Source organism: Bos indicus, chromosome 25 (assembly GCF_029378745.1).
Source record: "Bos indicus isolate NIAB-ARS_2022 breed Sahiwal x Tharparkar chromosome 25, NIAB-ARS_B.indTharparkar_mat_pri_1.0, whole genome shotgun sequence".
In the NCBI taxonomy this organism is placed as follows: Eukaryota; Metazoa; Chordata; class Mammalia; order Artiodactyla; family Bovidae; genus Bos; species Bos indicus.
The window spans coordinates 14264988-14283600 of record NC_091784.1 but is presented as its reverse complement, the minus strand read 5'-3'; the positions used below and the strand labels follow the sequence as shown (position 1 = coordinate 14283600).

Sequence of the window (18613 nt, the reverse complement as noted above, 5' to 3'; positions counted from 1 at the left end):
CAGCCCCGTGGTGATGCAAAGAAAACAGGTGCCCAACGACGGTAGCTGCGTTGACTGAGGCCGCAACTACAGCCAGTCTCTCGGCCAGTGCTGACCAGAGACCCATTTTACTGGGGGGGCAAAAGGAGGCTCAGAGAGAGAAAGAAAGGTGCAGATTTTCCTGTCGGACCAGCTCCAAGTCTGGGCAGGATTTCCTCCCTCTAATGCAGTGCCTACAATGGATTTCCTTTTAAAAATAGCAAGCCAGACACCAGCTGACTCTGGGTGTGGGCTCAGGAACAGGCAACGGCAGTTCTCTCAGGAGAGTGGATTCAATTGGACTTTAATGTTCAGAAAAATGCTTAGTGGCTCTTGAGCCAAGTGCCATCAGCCGTAGGTTTTTCTGCGCTAAAGTCAGCGCTCGGACCACGGTTTCAATGTGATCCCTGGAGCCCGCGACCCCAGTCCGCCAGGCGCCCCCCACCATCCCGAACTCAGAGGTCAGACCACCCGGACTTGGACCTTCTGCGCGGGAGAGGGAGCCTGAATTTAAACTGAGTGAAAACACTTGGCCCGCTTGGGATCCTGGGCGAGGACCTAAATACCGGGTCCAAGACGGGTAGAAAATCGATCATCGTTGTGATGTCACACCCCTAAAAAGTCTCCCCCTAGAGAGGGAAGATTTAACACCACAGGCACGGACGGGGTTCGAACCCGTGATCTTCGGTTTACGAGACCGACGCCTTACCACTTGGCCACCGCGCCTGCGTTAGAATGGCGGCTCGGCGAGCCTCTATCCTGGCGCCGCTCCCTTGCGCTCGCGCCGCGAGCACGAGCGCGGGCCCAGTGCGCGCGCCCGCCCGGCTCCGCCCCCTCGCCGCTGCCGGCGGGGCGGGGCTCCAGCGTGCGCGCGCCGGCCCCTCCGGCGGGGCTGTCCGGCCGCTCCTGCCTGTCCGAGCCGGGCCCGGGCGGAGTCTGCCGGGTTTTCGCTGGCTCTCCAGACCTGGGGAGACTCGTTTGGAGCTCGGGAGCGGGCGGGACGCTCGCCGGCGTTTCATAGTCTGGGGTTCGAATCCCAGCTCCGCCAGAGAGACTTGGCGACCTTGGATGACCGGTCTCGGGGCCTCAGTTTCCCCTCTCGGGTGAGACACCCAGGAAGCGAAGGAGAGGTTGCTGACCCTTGGGGGCGGTACACCGCTGCCCTGCACGGAGCTGACGCTCAACAAGAGCTGTTGAATGAATGTGTACGTGTAAGTTTTCTGAAGTAAAACTCCCAAACTCCTCCTCCTCTGAGCCCCGGGGATGTGCCTGGCCCCAGTACCAGCAGCAGCACCTGGGAGCCGGTTAGAACTGCAGCTTCACCCCCGCTCGCCCCAGACCTGCCGAATTAGACCAGTTGCTGGAGCCCAGTAATCTGGGCGGTAACAGGCTCTCCAGGTGATGCTGATGCGTGGGAAAGGCTGAGCCCCAATGCTCTGGCCAGTTGATACGCATATTCACGTTTATAGACTCCAACGTGCCCTTTTGTTTTTATTCAAGTGGACTGACTTGACAGTTCTCTGCTCTTTGATTTTCTATGAGTTAATGTGTTAACTAAGACAATGGCTTGCAGTGCATAATATAATCGCGATAGATAATAGCATATATTATTTTTAAAATGAATTAAATTTCTCATACATTAATGTGATATGTACTATTACAATATTGCGTTTTAAATTATATATACTGCATTATATACTATAATATCACTATGCATGGATGGGATGCCATATTCTCTTTAATTACTGCTCGGCTTTCCACCCAGTGACTGTATCATAGTTGATTTAATCAGTTTCTGGGAGTAAGGCTTTGGGTTGTTTGCACCTTATTTCCCGCCGCCCCCCCCCCCCCCCGCCCCGCCCCTGCACAGAACATTCTACTATTCGAGCCTTTGTCGGCCTGGTACCAGTGATGTTTGTAGAGTGTAAGGAGATGTAAATTAAGAATGTCCACAGCCTACAGTGCAGGTGTTTAGGCAAATAGAAATCCTAAAATTGTGTTCACCAAGTTGTTTTAAACAACAGGGTTTGGTCAGGCGACTGGAAAAGGCTCTGACATTTACCCTCGGACACAGGGATAGGAACTCTGAGACTCTGCGCCAGGAGGGCTTGAGGTCTGGGTGCACACCACACTGTAGCTCCTTAATTTAAATTTAAAAAATTGAACATATTCATAATTAAAACATGTATTTCTGAGCATTGCTTTCAAATAGTTGAGGATAAAATTGGTTCCACTGTCGCCATCCATCTTTTTGGTGTTGATTGAGTAGTTGAAATTATTATGCAGAAAGGACGGGGCTTATAAAAAGGGTAAAGAAATTAGCAAATGAGAGAACATCATGTGCGGGCTGAGCCCAGAACTAACTGGCTGGTGGAATGGAAATTAGATTCTAACAGGTGCTTTTTTCAGCTTTGTCCTCCAAGGGGAGGGAGGGTGTTAAACAATAGAGATGCATCTGTATATCTTGATGGGCCGGTGGGATGCCCATGGTACTCAGGGTCTGGGGTGTCCTGAGGGAGGCTGGCCCTCTGACCATCCCTGAGCCCTAAAGTAGAAAACACAGGTCTGAGCCTCTTTATCTCACAGGTGTAAGGAGCACTGAGAAGCCACAGATCTCGGACACCTGGCTGAAGGAGCCATCTGTCCTGGCCCCTGCACAGCTGGGTCTTCAAAAGTATTATTGGGGAAATTAGCATGTGGGTTCCTTTCAGTGTGATTTCTCTGTGGTACTGGAGAACTTCCTTGGACAGCGTCTTCCAACCACGGTGTCAAGACAGTCCTGGTGCTGAACTTCCAATAAGCCCTTCCCTGATCAAGGAGAAACTTTCACCTTCTTAGGTGATAAGGAGTCGTCCACTGTTCACCCTTATGGATGGAACTTAAATCCAGTAAATGTTTCTTGTGCCCTTACAGGGTCCCTGGGACAGGGGGCCTGATGTCACACAAATGACTGTGACCCCATCTTAGGCCTCCCCAGATGCTAGGGGGAGAACTAGGGCTGGCTGAAACAGATGGTGCTTTGAGGAGTCTGGGAAAGTGCCGTTTTAAGTGAGAAAGTGTTGAAATTGATCTGGTGATGAAGCCAGGTGACGTGATGGAATACGTTTGATCTTTTGGGTTTCATCTATGTAACTGAGTTAGCCTAGATCTGAATAATTGATAAGCATCTGCATTTATGTGCTGAAATTTTGTTACCTTTTTCCACTTTAGAAAAAAAGTAGTTCTAAAATCTTTTATTTTCCTGCCCTTCTAATTCTCTGTGCCTCTCCCCAGAGCAGGGATTCTTAATCTGGTACCCATTGCACTCAAGACCAAGAAGTCTTGGTCAGAAGTGTATGTAAAATGTGTGTGTTTCTGGCAAAGGGATGTCACAGTTTTTATTAGGTTTTAAGAAAGGCCTGCTAAGGGTCCTTGAAACCGCCAAGCCTTTTTACTCCTTCCCTCCTCTTCCTATGGTTCATGATTCACCCAGATCGGACTCAGAGGCAGTGGCGTCTAAAATTGATTCACCACAGTTGAGGTTGCTTAAAAAAAATGAAGGTATCTCGAAAATGCTGTCCCCTTCCGGGCAGGACTCCTGCAGCCAGGCTGTTGTCCTGGCCGCCCTCACCCCGCTTGCTGCCCATCTCCGCCCCGCCCCACCCCCCCCCCCACCTCCCAGAGCAAGGGCTCCATCTGCTTCAGCAGTGCTTCAGTGTGTAAGGGGCTCGCACCTGCATTAGCTCCATGGAGCCTTGGTTGTGCCTTGGCATGCTCAGCCCTTGGACCTGCACATCTCGGGAAAATGCAGACAGACAGTGTGGTGGGGCTGAGGTTCTGTCTTTCTCACAACTCCCAGGCCGTGCTGGTGCTGCTGGTCTCTGGGCCTTCACTTTGAGAACCACCGCGCTAAAGTATTCTTGGAGAAATTCATTTTCTTGCAAAAGAGGGTTAAAAAAAACCCAACCGATCAGGCTTGGATATTTAGGTCAGCTGAGGTGATGACAGCAGGGTTTTCTCTGATAACCTAAATCAAGACTTCACCTGAAGAAGGCTCACTTAGCTACTCACAGCATCCCCATGATTCACTGTCAGTGATGGATCGTTTATTTTGTATAGATATTTATTTACTTCTTTGGCTGCACTGGGCCTCAGTAGTAGCACGTGGGATGGTCAGTTTTGGCATGCGAACTCTTAGGACCCCTAGTTGTGGCACGTGGGATCTAGTTCCCCGGCCAGGGATCAAACCCCAGCCCCCTGCTCTGGGAGTGCAGGGTCTTAGCCACTGGACCACCAGGGAAGTCCCAGGGATGGACAGTTTAGAACCCAGACCCAGAGACGGAGGCCACAGCCCCCTTTCATTGCTTTATCTGATAAAATCAGGATTTTAGAGCAGGCTGAGCACCTCAACGGCTTGGTGGGGCTGCGCAGGTTATATTATATGAACCTGTGAACTGAATGGGTGGAGGACACACAGAATAAGGGGTGGGGGGCTGGGGGATGTGCTGTTTTCATTCCTGCCAGAAACACGTGAGTTCCAGTTGAATCACATCTTTCAACTTCTCTATTTACTATTATTATTTTTTTGATTGGCATATAGTTGACTTCAATGTTGTTAATTTCAGGTATATAGCAAAGTGGTTCAGTTATACATACACATACATATATACTTTTTCAGATTCTTTTCTATTATAGCTTATTACAATATACTAAATGTAGTTATTTGTACTATACAGTAGGACCTTGTTTATTTTTATATATAATAGGTTATATCTGCTTTTATATATATTAATATGCATATATATATATATATATAGGCTTCCCAGGTGGCACTAGTGGTAAAGAACCCACCTGTCAATGCAGGAGACATAAGAGACGTGGGTTCAGTTCCTGAGTTGGGAAGATCCCCTGGAGGAGGTCATGGCAACCCACTCCAGTATTCTTGTATGGAGAATCCCATGGACAGAGGTGCTTGGTGAACTAGAGTCCATAGGGTTGCAAAGAGTGGGACGTGACTGAAGCAACTTAGTGTGCATGCCCGTACGTACACACACACACACACACACACACACACACACACACTTTATATCTGCTAGTCCCAAACTCCTCATTTATCCCTACCCCACTTTTCCTCTTTGGTAACCATCAAGTTTGTTTTCTATGACTATGAGTCTAATTCTGTTTTGTATACAAGTTCATTTGTATGATTTTTTTTTGATTCTGTGTATAAACGATATTTGTCTTTCTCTGTCTTCACTCAGTATGGTAATCTCTAAGTCCATCTGTATTTTTCATTTTGGTTACTCTAGTCAGTATATGGTATCTCATTTTACTTTGCGTTTCCCTGATGACTAAAGAAATTAAGCACCTTTTCATGTGCTCATTGGCCATTTGTTACATCATCTTTTGTGAAGCGTCTACTCAGATTCTTTGCCCATTTTTGTAGTTTGTTTGCCTTCCTGTTTTTGAATGACCAGCTTGTTGTATGTTCTGAATATGAGTCGTTTTTCAGATATCTGTATTTTGAGTATTTTCTCCTGCGCTATGGCTTGCATGTTCTTAATAGTCTCTCAAAATGCAGAAGTTTTAATTTTTAAAAAATATCTATTTTTGGCTGCGTCCAGTCTTTGTTCAGCGCGGGGGCTTCTCTCTAGTTGTGGTGAGCCTGCGCGTGGGCTCTGTAGTTGCAGTATGTGGGCTCAGTTGCCCTGTGCCATCTGGGATCTTAGTTCCTCGACCAGGGATCGAAAATGCATCCCTGCGTGGAAAGGCAGATTGTTAACCGCTGGACCTCCGGGGAAGAGCAAAAGTGCAAACATTTTTTGAGTTAATTTTTGTGTATGGTGTGAAAGTGGGCTTGATGTCCACTTGTTGGAACAATTATCCTCTCTCCATGGAATTGTTGTGGTACCCTTGTTAAAATTCATTTGACTGTGAACATGGAGTCTGTTCTTGGAGTTTATGTTCCACTGATTTACATGTCTGTCTGTATACCAGTTACCACAGTCTTTGCATTTTATGATGAGTCCTAAAATCAAGTATTGTAAATCCTCCAACTTTGTTTTTTAACCAAACTGTCTGACTATTCTAGTCATTCATGTCTGTATGATTTTCTATGTACTTTTAAGAATCAGCTCGTCAGTTTCTACAAAATTGCCTGCTGAGATTTTGATTGGGATTGTATTGAAGCTGTAATTGACTTTGAGAGAAATTGATATCTTAACACTATTAGGTCCCCTCATTCTTGAATATTTCAGTTGTTTGCTGCTCCTGTTCAGTTGTTTCCTGTGCCATGTGAGTTTCCTGTGCTTTTCAGTGGAAGAGCAGCTAGAATGTTCGTGGTACCTGTGTCGACCTTCTTTCGTCTCTCCATCCAACCACAGATCCCTGCCACATGGAGGCCTCTGCAGGACGTAGCAAGCTGAGGACTGAAGCAGAGTGGATCACTTGTGTAATATCTGAAAAACTCAGAAGTAAAGCTCTCCTTGGAAAGAGAGTCAGGAGTTGTTTCCACCCCCTTTCACAAATAATGCCAGCCGGTCACAGAGTGGTATAAAGATGAATTCTGCAGAAAAATTACAGCTGAGTGGAATGCCCTGGTATCACCTCATCAAATCCATCTTAGAGCCTCTAACCCTGGGAAATCATGTTTCAACTGGTTCATTCCAGGGTCAGGATAAGATCACGTTGGCAGCTATGAATAATATAAAGTTGGGTTCTTTTTCTTTTCCCTTTTACTTTTCCCCAGATACGCTCTGAGGGCTCAACTAGATTATCTGAGGTATAAATACGAGCATCCAGAGTTGACAATGGTTTTATGTATGTGAAAAGCAGTTTACGGTAACAAAATAAAATCACTATTTCTCATTATTTGTTTTGCATTTGGTAGAGGACTCCCGCCCTCTCAGCGCTCTATCCTCCTCCTCTTTTCCAGGGGGACCACTCTCAGGAGTTTATTTTGGATCTTTCCACATCTTTGTCTTTTTGTATTGATATGCATTCATACGTAGGAAATGCAATGTTTCCCTCATGGCTCAGATGGTAAAGAATCTGCCTGCAATGCCGGAAACCTGGGTTCGATCTTGGTGGGGAAGATCCCCTGGAGTAGGAAATGGCAACCCACTCCAGTATTCTTGCCTGGAGAATTCCATGGACAAAGGAGCCTGGCAGGCTACAGTCCATGGAGTCACAAAGAGTTGGACACAACTGAGTGACTTTCTCTTCACTTCTCCCCCATTTGTTTTAAAAAGTTTTAAATTTATTTATTCGGTCTTACTTGCAGTATGTAGGATATAGTTCCATGATCAGGGATCGAACTGGGGCCCCCTGCATTGGGAGCACAGTCTTAACCGCTGCACCACCAGGGAAGTCCCTCCTTTTAATTGCTGCCTTCTAGTCTGCTGGGGGACTGTAGCTCAGTAATAATAAATCCCCTATTGCTGGCCATCTGTGTTGTTTCCAGGTCTTTCCTCACTGCAAGCAAAGCTGCTCTTGCATCTTTGCCTGTGGCTCCCTGAGCACACGTGTGGAAGCTTCTTGAGCAGAGATGTCAGGGTCATTGCTTTCCTAAGCTAACTTTCTGCTGTACTGTAGCAGCCTCAAGCAGACAGTTCTACGCATTTCTGCTTGCTGGTGAGTGAGCTGGCCATTGGTACTACTGGGCTACGGGCGTGCTATTTGCTCTTACATGAGGCTCTCATTTTCAACTTTGTGTAGTTTGGTTGGGAGGAGGCAGAAACAATCAGCCATACACTTCGTGTGATGTCCTGGCCGAGGTCCGCCCAGTGTGGTGGAGACGCGCTGCGGGTGTGCGCGTGGTGATAACAAATCTAACAAGTTCCTGTGGCTTCCATCTAGTACTGTAAGCTTATAGGAAACATTGTGTGAATGTCCTCAGTGGATTCCTTCACGTATGTTGCCACTTTCTGTAAAGTAGTATCAGCATCTCACATGAATGGTACATGGTTTGTGTTTCTTAGTACTGCAAAGAGTCATTATTTTCCTTTAAGCTTGTTTTGTTTTATTCAGCAGTGCCAGGTCTTAATTGCAGCATGTAGTATCTAGTTCCCTGACTGGGGATTGAACCTGGGTCCCCTGCATTGGGAGGATAGAGTCCACCGGACCACCAGGGAAAGTCCTCCTTTAGGTTTATTCATATTACAGGATATTTCAAAAACTCAAACGTTTACTTAATCAGGAAGTCATTTTGATAGATAGATGGTGCCCTTTTCCTAGGCCTTGTATTTTAAGATCATTGTTGCATAAGTGACACTTGATCTAACGGGTTTCAAAAACATATTTTTTTTAGCCATTGCTAAATTTTGGTGAATTTATGCTTGTTATTGGGGCATCTTCCACATTACCCGCACCCCACCCCCATTTTTAAAGCTAAGCATTGAAGCAGTCTATACATGGTTAAAGACGAAATGTAGCTTAAGAAATTAAAAGTGGCTATTTAAAAATGTCATCTTCCATCATCAGATACCAATTATCCTATCCCCAGCTTTTGGTGTGGGAGGGGATTATTCCCAGGGATGTTCTTGGCAACTTGAAAAGATAAATGGGTGGAAGGAAATGAGAGCAGATGTGCTGATGAACTTACAGAGCAGAACATACCTTTTGCATTTTCCCCTCCTGGTTCTGCTGTAGTGCTGTAAAACCATATGTGCAGACGTAAAAAGCCGGGAGAAAAACATTGAACACGAAAGACGACCTTTTCCCTCGTTCCATTATGGACACATTAGAATTGCTTTTATGGAAACAAGAGTAAGATTTTATCAGAAACGGTTGTTTCTCTCTCCTCTTCCACGGTTCTTAAAAAGCTCTCGCTGTGTTTTCTTGTGATGCTCTCTGTCTCTGCAGCTGTTCGTTGGGTGCCAAGTGTGAATGGTTTCTCTCGTGCTTAGCCCTGTGTGTTTTGCCAGTTGTTGCCGTATATTAGGGAATGCTGTTTAATCCTGTACTAGCTCTAAAGAAAACACAAAACGTTTAGGGAAAGTTTAAACACTATATCCAGACCTCAGCTTATCTCAGATAAAAGCCCTAGTTCCATTCAGGTAAAAACACCCATAGAAATCTAGGGTGGCTTTTTTCTTTTGAATTGGGGTTTTGGTTATTTCCTGTCATCCTTTTGTTAACCGTCTCCCCTACCGTCCAACAACATTATGCTTTCTGTCACTGTCTGTTGGTTTAAATATCCTAGAATTTTATATAAACGGACTCTAAACAGTATGGATTCTTTTCCTTCTTTTTTAAAAAAGAAATTGATTTACGATGTTGTATTAATTACTGTTGTATGTCAGAGTGATTCAGTTTTACATATATATATTCTTTTTGTAAATATTCTTTTCCATATGGTTTATCATAGGATATTAAATATAGTTCTCTGTGCTATTCAGCAGGACCTTGTTGTGTTATGTGTTCCTTTCCTGGATTCCTTCCTTCAGTTTAATTATTTCAAGACCCATCCATGTTGTGCATTATTGAGAGCCAAGAATTTGTTCCTTGTTACTGATGGGTGGTATGGACATTTGAGTTGTTTGCAGTTTGGGGCCATTACAAATAAGGCTGCTATGAACTTTTGTATACAAACCTTTGAAAGGATGTTAAAAAGCTTTCATTTCTCTTGGGTGAACATATAAGAGTGGAATGTCTGTATCACATGTTTATATTTTTAGGAAACTGTTTTCCAGAGTGGTTGTGCCATTTTGCATCCCCATCGGCTGTGTTGGACGGTCCAGCTCCTCCGCGTCCTCACCAACACCTGGTGTGGTCAGTTCTTTTTAATTTAGCTGTTCTGAAAGGTGTGCAGTGGTATCTCACTATTTTAATTTGCATTTCTCTCTAATGATGAATGAAACTGAACATTTTTTCATGTGTTTATTTACTGTTCCTCTGTCTTCTTTGGAGAATTGTCTGTTCATATGCCTTATGCATCTTTTCTTGGGTTGTCTTTTGGCTGTGCCACATGGCTTGTGGGATCTTAGTTCCCTGACCAGGGATTGAACTTGTGGCCCCTGCAGTGGAAGTGCAGAGTCTTAACCCTTTATTATTGAATTTTGAACATTCTTGATATATTCTGGGTACAAATCCTTTATCAGGTATGATTTCCAAATATTTTCTCCCAGTTTGTGGCTCTTTTCCTTCTCTTAACAGTGTTCTTTTAAGGGCAGGAGTTTTAAATTTTGATAAAATCCAATTTATTTGTCCTGTGGATCACTCTTTTCTTCTTGTATCTAGGAAACTTGGTCTAACTCAAACTAACAATTTTTTTGTGGTGGTTGTATGTTTTCCTATAGATGTTTTGTAATTTGAGATTTTACATTTAGTTCTATGACCAACTTAGAGTTAATTTGTATATGATGTGGGCTATGAATGGAAGTTCACTTTTTTGTATATAAATATCAAATTGTTCCAATGTCTTCTGTTGAAAGAATCATTCTTTCTCCATTGAATTGGCATTGCGCCTTTGTTGAAAATAAGTTGTTCACATGTCTCTGTGCTCTATTTTGTTCCACTAATCTATTTTTACACCAGTTCCACACTATCTTAACATATTTTTATAATAAATCTTAAAATCAGGTAGTGTTAGTATTCCACCTCTGCCCTTCCTTTTGGCTATTCTAGTTCCTTTACATTTCAATGTGAATTTTAGAATTTGGTAACAATTTATACAATAAGCCTCTTGGGATTGCATTAAACCTGTAGGTCAATTTGGAGAGAATTTAGCATATTGACACTATTGAATCCTCCAATCCTTGAACATGATCTATTTTCTGATTTATTTAAGTCTTCTTTAATTTTCTCCTTGGAAAATTCTGCTCCTTGGAAGAAAAGCTATGACAAACCTAGACAGACAGCAGAGACATTACTTTGCTGACAAAGGTCCATCTAGTCAAAGCTATGGTTTTTCCAGTAGTCATGTATGGATGTGAGAGTTGGACCATAAAGAAAGCTGATTGTTGAAGAATTCATGCTTTTGAACTGTGGTGTTAGAGAAGACTTTTGAGAGTCCCTTGGACTGCAAAGAGATCAAACCAGTCAATCCTAAAGGAAATCAGTCCTGAATATTCTTTGGAAGGACTGATACTGAAGCTCCAGTACTTTGGCCACCTGATGCAAAGAACTGACTCATTGGGAAAGATCCTGATGCTGGGAAAGACTGAAGGCAGGAGCGGAAGGGGACAACAAGGATGAGATGGTTGGATGGCATCACTGACTCGATGGACATGAGTTTGAGCAAGCTCCACGAGGTGGACAGGGAGGCCTGGTGTGCTGCAGTCCATGGGGTCGCAGAGTCAGACATGACTGAGTGACCAAACTCTTTAATTTTCTCAGCAGTGTTCTTGTTGTTCCCAGTGTACACATCTTTAACATCTTTTGTCTGATTTATTTTTCATATAATATTTTGGAGAGTTTTAGAAATGATACTATTTAAAAATTTCAATTTCTGATTATTTATTACTGGTAAATAGAAGTGTGCTTGAATTCTTTATACTGGCCTAGTATTCTGCCACCTTGTTAAACTCACTTATTTGTAGTCTTTTGGTAGATTCTTTCAGATTTCTATTGGCCATCATGTAGTCTGTGAATAGTAACAGTTTTACTTCTTCCTTTCCAATCTGAATGCCTTTATTTGTTTTTCTTTATTGGTTAGAACTTCTAGTATAATATTGAGTAGAAGTGGCGAGGACACTCTCAGAGGACATTCTTAGTTTATTTCTGATATTCAGGACAAAGCAGTCTTTCAGTATTAGGCATGGTGTTCCCAGTGGGTTTGTCACAGATGCCCTTTATGAGGTTGAGGAAATTCCCTTCTACTCCTAATCAGTGAGGGATTTTTTTTTTTTAAATCAGGAATGAAAGCCAGCTTTTTCAGTTGCTTTTTGTGTCTATTGATATGATCAATTTCATCTTAAACTTTTTTTTAGTTTTATTTGAGACCCCATATAGACACCACATGGACTGTAGACCTCCAGGCTCCTCTGTCCATGGAATTCTCCAAGCAAGAATTTTGGAGTGGGTAGCCATTCCCTTCTCCAGGGGATCTTCCCAGCCAGGGACTGAGCTTGGGTCTCCCACATTGCAGGCAGATTCTTTACTGTCTGAGCCACCAGGGAAGCCCAGTATGGTAAATTACACTGATTTTTAAACATTCAACTGTCACTACATTCCGGACAGACTCTACTTGGTCAGGATATATTATCCTTTTTATACATCGTTGGGTCCAATTTTGTAAAATTTGTTTAGATATTTTGTATGTTCATGAAAGATATCGGTCAATTTTATTTATGTTTCTGGTAATGTCTTTGGTTTCAGCGTCAGGGTAATACTGGCATCATCATATAGAATAAGTTGAGGGGATAATAAGTTGCCGCCTTTTCAGTTTTCTAGTTTGCAGACAACTGGTAATATTTCTTCCTTAAATGATTGGTAGAATTCAATAGGAGAGCTATCTGGGCTTGGGTTTTCCCTTATGAAAAGTTTTTCACTATTAGTTCAACTTCTTTAAATGATATGGAGCTAATCAGGTTATCTATTTCTTAAGTGAATGAAGTGTGACTCTTTCAAGGAATTGTTTGATCTAAGTTGTTGACTTTATTGATAACACTTTTCATATTTCCATATTATCCATTTCACATTTGTAGAATCTGTAGTGACATCACCTCTCTCATTCTTGATATTGGCAATTTGTGCCCTCTTGCTTAATTTTTCTGATTTGTCTGACTTATGGAAGGTTTGTCAAATTTGCTGATCTCCAGGGATCAGTTTCCAATTCTGAGTTTTTCTGTATTGCTGTATTTTCTGTTTATTTCATTGATTTCTGCTCTGGCCTTTATATTTCCTTTTTTTCCATTTTAGGTTTACTTTGCTTTTCTTTTTCTAGTTTTTTTTTTTTTTTTTTTAGAGCGGACGCTGAGGCCACTGATTTGGGAACTTTTTTGTTTTTGTTTTTTCCCCTAATAAAGGCATTCAAAAATTCCCTTAAGGCGCCACAAAAGTACCCTTCGTGTACTGCTTTAGCAGCATATCATACCTTTTGATATATTGTGTTTTTTAAATTTTCATTCAGTTCAAAATACTTTTCTCCCTTGGCTTACTGTTACACAGAAGTATGTTCATTTCTAAATATTTGGGGATTTTTAAAAGATCTTCCTTTTATTAATTCCTAGTTTAATTTCCCTGTGGTTGGGGATCATGTGCCTTTGAAAAGAATGTGTATTCTGTTGCTGGGTGAAGCATTGTACAGTATAAACATCAATAATGTCACACTGACTAATAGTATTGTTTAAATCTTTTTTAAAATAAAATCCTATTGATTTCTTCTTGACTTGTTCTGTCAATTACTGAGAGAGGTTATTGACATCTTTTCCTGTAATTATGGATTTTTCTATCCCTCTGTGAAGTTCTGTAATTTTTTTGTTTCCTGTAGTTTGTTGTTAGGTGCATAAACATTTAGGATTCTTCCGACTTCTTCATGAATTTGTCATTATGAAATGATCTCCTTTTTTAAGTTTATTTTTTAATTGAAGGATAATTGCTTTACAGAATTTTGTTGTTTTCTGTCAAACATCAACATGAATCAGCCATAGGTGTACACATGTCCCCTCCCTCCTGAACATCCCTCCTAGCTCCCTCCCCATCCCACCCTTCTTGGTTGATACCGAGCCCCTGTTTGAGTTCCCTGAGACACAGAGCAAATTCCCATTGGCTGTCTATTTACATATGGTAAGGTAATTCTGTGTTATTCTCTGCATACATGTCACCCTCTCCCCCCTCTTGCTGTGCCCATACATCTATTCTTTGTGTCTGTTTCTCCATTGCTGCCTTGCAAATAAATTAATCAGTACCATCTTCCTAGATTCCACATATATGCGTTAATGTACATTATATATCTTTCTCTTTCTGACTTATTTCACTCTGTATAATAGGCTCTAGTTCATCCACCTTACTAGAACTGACTCAAATGCGTTCCTTTTTAGGGGTGAGTAATATTCCATCGTGTGTATATACTATAAGTTCTTTATCCATTCATCTGTTGATGGACATCTAGGTTGCTTCCATGTTCTAGCTATTGTAAATAGTGCTGCAGTGAACATGGGGGTACACGTATCTTTTTCAATTTTGGTTCTTCAGGGTATATGCCTAGGGGTGGGACTGCTGGATCATATGGTAGTTTTATTCCTAGTTTTTTAAGGAATCTTCATACTGTCTTCTGTAGTGGCTGTATCAATTTACATTCCCACCAACAGTGCAAGAGCGTTCCCTTTTCTCCACACCCTTCCCTTTTCTCCACACTCAGCATTTATTGTTTGTGGACTTTTTGATGACGGCTGTTCTGACCAGTGGTATCTCACTGTGGTTTTGATTTGCATTTCTCTAATACTGAGCTGTGTTGAGCATCTTTTCATGTGTGTGTTAGCTGTCTGTATGTCTTGGGAGAAATGTCTGTTGAGGTCTTTTCCCCACTTTTTGATTGGGTTGTTTGTTTTTCTGGTATTGAGTTGTATGAGCTGCTTGAATATTTTGGAAACTAATCATGGGTCAGTTGTTTCATTTGTTACTATTTTCTCCCCTTCTGAGGGTTGTCTTTTCACCTTATTTATAGTTTCCTTTGCTGTGCAAAAGCTTTTAACTAGGTCCCACTTGTTCACTTTTGTGTTTGTTTCCATTATTCTAGGAGGTGGGTTGAAATGACCTTCTTTATCTCTGATAATATTCTTTGCTCTGAAATCTCTGAAATTTTGTCTTATATAAATATAGCCATTCTAATAATTGATTAGTATTAGCATGGGATACCTTTCCTATATGCTTCTTTTTAATCTTTATCTGTGTCTTTATATTTAAAGTGTTTCTTATAAGCCGCACAGAGTTTGGTTGTGCTTTTTTAGGCATTCTGAAAATCTGTCTTTTAACTGAATTATTTAGACCATTTAAATTTAATGAGACAATTTGATATGAGTAAGTTTAAATTTATCATTTTACTATTTGCTTTCTACTTGTCCCATCTGTTTTTTCCTTCCCTTTTCTGTCTTTTTATACATTTTTGATTCTGTTAGATTTTATAGTTGAATTAATCCCTTTGTTTGACTTATTAGAAATTATTTTTTTTTAAGTTTAGTTGTTTGCTATAGGGCTTCCCTGGCGTCTCAGATGGTAAGGAATCTGCCTGCAACTGAGACCTGGGTTCAATCCCTGGGTTGGAAAGAACCCCTGGAGAAGGGAGTGGCTACCCAGTTCAGCATTCTTGCCTGGAGAATTCCATGGACAGAGAAGCCTGGTGAGCCACAGTCCATGGGGTGACAAAGACATGACTGAGTGACTTTCATAGGATTCACAATATCCATCTTTAATTTATTAGTGTCCACCACTAAGTGGTACTGTACCACTTAACATATAACATAGTTTACAGTAATATGCTCCCGTATCTCTTCCTGACCTTTGTGTTATTGTTCTCACGTGTTTCACTTTTACATATGTTGTAAAGCCCATTTTGTTGTTAATTTTGTTTAAATAGTTAAACTTCAGGAGATTTGAGGAGACACAGACACGGTGTATGTGACCAGTGGTTTGTTCAGTTCAGTTCAGTCGTGTCCAACTCCCTGTGACCCCATGGACTGCAGCATGCCAGGCCTCCCTGTCCATCATCAACTCCTGGAGCTTGCTCAAACTCATGTCCATTGAGTCGGTGATGCCATCCAACCATCTCATCCTTGTTGTCCCCTTCTCCTCCTGCCTTCAATCTTTCCCAGCATCAGGATCTTTTCCAGTGAGTCAGTTATTTGCATCAGGTGGCCAAAGTACTGGAGTTTCAGCTTCAGCATCAGTCCTTCCAATGAATATTCAGGACTGATTTCCTTTAGGATGGACTGATTTGATCTCCTTGCAGTCCAAGGGACTTTCCAGTCTTCTGTAACACTGGAGTTCAAAAGCATCAGTTCTTCTGCACTCAGCTTTCTTTATGGTCCAACTCTTATATCCATACATGACTACTGGAAAAACCACAGCTTTGACTAGACAGACCTTTGTTGGCAAAGTAATGTCTCTGCTTTTTAATATGCTGTCTAGGTTGGTCATAACTTTTCTTCCAAGGAGCAAGCGTCTTTTAATTTCATGGCTGCAGTCACCATCTGCAGCGATTTTGGGGCCCCCCAAAATAAAGTCTCTCACTGGTTCCATTGTTTCCCCATCTATTTGCCACGAAGTGATGGGACCAGATGCCATGATTTTAGTTTTCTGAATGTTGAGTTTTAAGCCAACTCTTTCACTCTCCTCTTTCACTTTCATCAGGAGGTTCCTTAGTTCTCAGCTATAAAAAAAGAATATGTTGCCATTTGTAACAACATGGATGGATTAAGTTAAATAAGTGAAGCATCCTTTGAGAAGAATAGGTGTTAACTTTTCTCTAAATGTTTGGTAGAATTCACCTATGAAGCCATCTGGTCCTGGACTTTTATTGGGAGTTTTTAAATTACTGATTTATTTTCATTACTGGTAATTGATCTGTTCATATTTTCTATTTCTTCCTCATTCAGCTTTGAGAGAGAGTACATTTCTATGTTGTCCATTTTATTGGCCTATAATTGTTTATAGTAGTCTCTTATGACCTTTTGTAGCTCTATGATATTGGTCGTAACTTCTGTTTCACTTCTGATTTTATTGATTTGGGCCCTCTCTTTTTCTTGATGAGCCTGGCTAGAGATTTATCAATTTTGTTTCTTTTCAAAGAACCAATTCTTAATGTCATTGAGCTTTTCTATTTTTTTTTTTTTTTACTCTGTATCTCTGCTCATTATGATTTCTTTCCTTTTATTAACTTTGGGTTTTGTTTGCTCTTTTTTTTTTTCTAGTTGCTTTAGGTGTAAGGTTAGGATGTGTATTTGATATTTTTCTTGTTTCCTGAAGTAAGCTTGTATCATTATGAATTTCCCTCTTAGGACTGCTTTTGCCGCATCCCGTAGAGTTTGGATTGCTATGTTTTCATTTCTGTTTGTCTCCAGGTATGTTTAAATGTGTTCTTAGATCTCTGCAGTGACCCATTGATTGATTGGTTGTATATTGTTTAGCCTTCACATGTTAGTGTGTGTTTTTTTTTTCTTTCATTTTTTTCCCTTGTAGTTGATTTCTAGTTTCATAGTGCTGTGGTCAGAAAAGATGTTTAATATGATTTCAATTTTCTTAAAATTACCAAGGCTTGTTTTGTGTCCTAGTATGTGATCTATCCTGGAGAAAGTACCATGTGCTGGAATTATATTTGTCTTTTTTGACTGGCTTATTTCACTTAACATAAGATCCTCAATGTTCATCCATGTACAGTGCACTGGAATTTCCTTTTTAAAGGGCTGAATAATATTCCATGGTATGTGTATGGTTTTGTTTATCCATTCATTTATCAATGAACACTTGGGTTGCTGCCACCTATTGGCTATTGTGAATAATTCTGCTAAGCATAGGTGTGTATAAATATTTCTTTAGGATGTTGCTTTAAATTCTTTTGGGTATATACCCAGAGTGGAACTGTGGATCACATGTAATCTGTGTTTAATTTGTTTTGAAAGGACTGTCATATTGTTTTACATAGCAGCTGCACCGTTTTACATTCCCATGAATGACTGCACAAGGATCCCAATTTCTTTTCCAAATCTTCACCAGTACCTGTTATTCTGCTTTTCTGAAAGAGTTGGTTGGATGGCATCACTGACTCAATGGACATGAGTTTGAGTAAACGCCAGGAGTTGGTGATGGACAGGGAGGCCTGGCGTGCTGCAGTCCATGGGGTCGCAAAGAGTCAGACATGACTGAGCGACTGAACTGAACTGACTGAATGATTAATGATGTTGAGCATCTTTCCATGAGTTTATTGACCATTAATATACCTTCTTTGGAGAAATGCCCATTTCGGTTGTTTGTCCGTCTTTAAATTGGGCTGTTTTTTTGTCTTTTGTTATTGAATTGCAGACATTCTTGATATATCCTGTCAATGTCTGCTTTATATATTTAGAGTCTGTGATTTTTGCATGTTTGTAATCATTCTATTCTCGGTGAGTTGACCCTTTCATCCATAAAGTCCTTCTTTATCTGTTGCAGTAGTTTTTTTCTTTAAAAATTTAAAGTCTGTTGCATTTGATATTACATCACTACTCCTGTTCTCTTGTGGCTACTGTGTGCATGGAATGACGTTTTCCATCCTTTCACTTTAAACCTGTGCGTTTCCTTAGCTCTGAAGTGAGTCTCTCATAGGCAGCATCAAGTTGGATTCTCTTTTTAAATCCATTCTGCCAGTCTGTGTCTTTTAATTGGGGGAATTTAATCTACTTACATTTAATTATTGATAGGGAATTGCCATTTTATTTGTCCCTCCCTTCCATCTTGCCTTCCTCTGTGTTTACACAGGTTTTGTTTTCAGCAGTGACATGTTTTGATTCCCTTCTCATTTTCTTTTGTGTATATTCTTCGTGTATTTTCTTTGTGTTGTATAAAACACACTGTGATTACGTTTAACATTCTAAGGTTATAAAAATAGTGATTACATTTAACATCCTAAAAGGTTAGGATAATCCATTTAAACTGAGAACTGTTAAACTTTTCTCACATACAAGATTCTACTTCTTTACAG

The 18613-nt window shown here is 41.2% G+C and overlaps 1 long non-coding RNA gene and 1 other non-coding gene across 5 annotated transcripts in view; one reads left to right on the top strand and one right to left on the bottom strand.

The window, feature by feature from the left end:
• Positions 1–672: 672 nt before the first annotated feature.
• On the bottom strand, positions 673–744 carry TRNAT-CGU (transfer RNA threonine (anticodon CGU)). Its single transcript has one exon. It is a non-coding gene; the product is annotated as a tRNA-Thr (tRNA).
• A 156-nt stretch (positions 745–900) lies between these two features.
• The window catches only part of LOC109578352 (uncharacterized), a 106971-nt gene continuing 89258 nt past the window's right edge, over positions 901–18613 (top strand). For 2 of the 4 annotated variants that reach the window (XR_011564022.1, XR_011564021.1), the window contains exon 1: positions 901–1223. This is a non-coding gene — a long non-coding RNA (uncharacterized lncRNA). Of the gene's footprint in view, positions 1230–18613 lie in introns of all 4 variants that reach the window. The other 2 variants (XR_011564024.1, XR_011564023.1) reach the window with 1 other exon arrangement.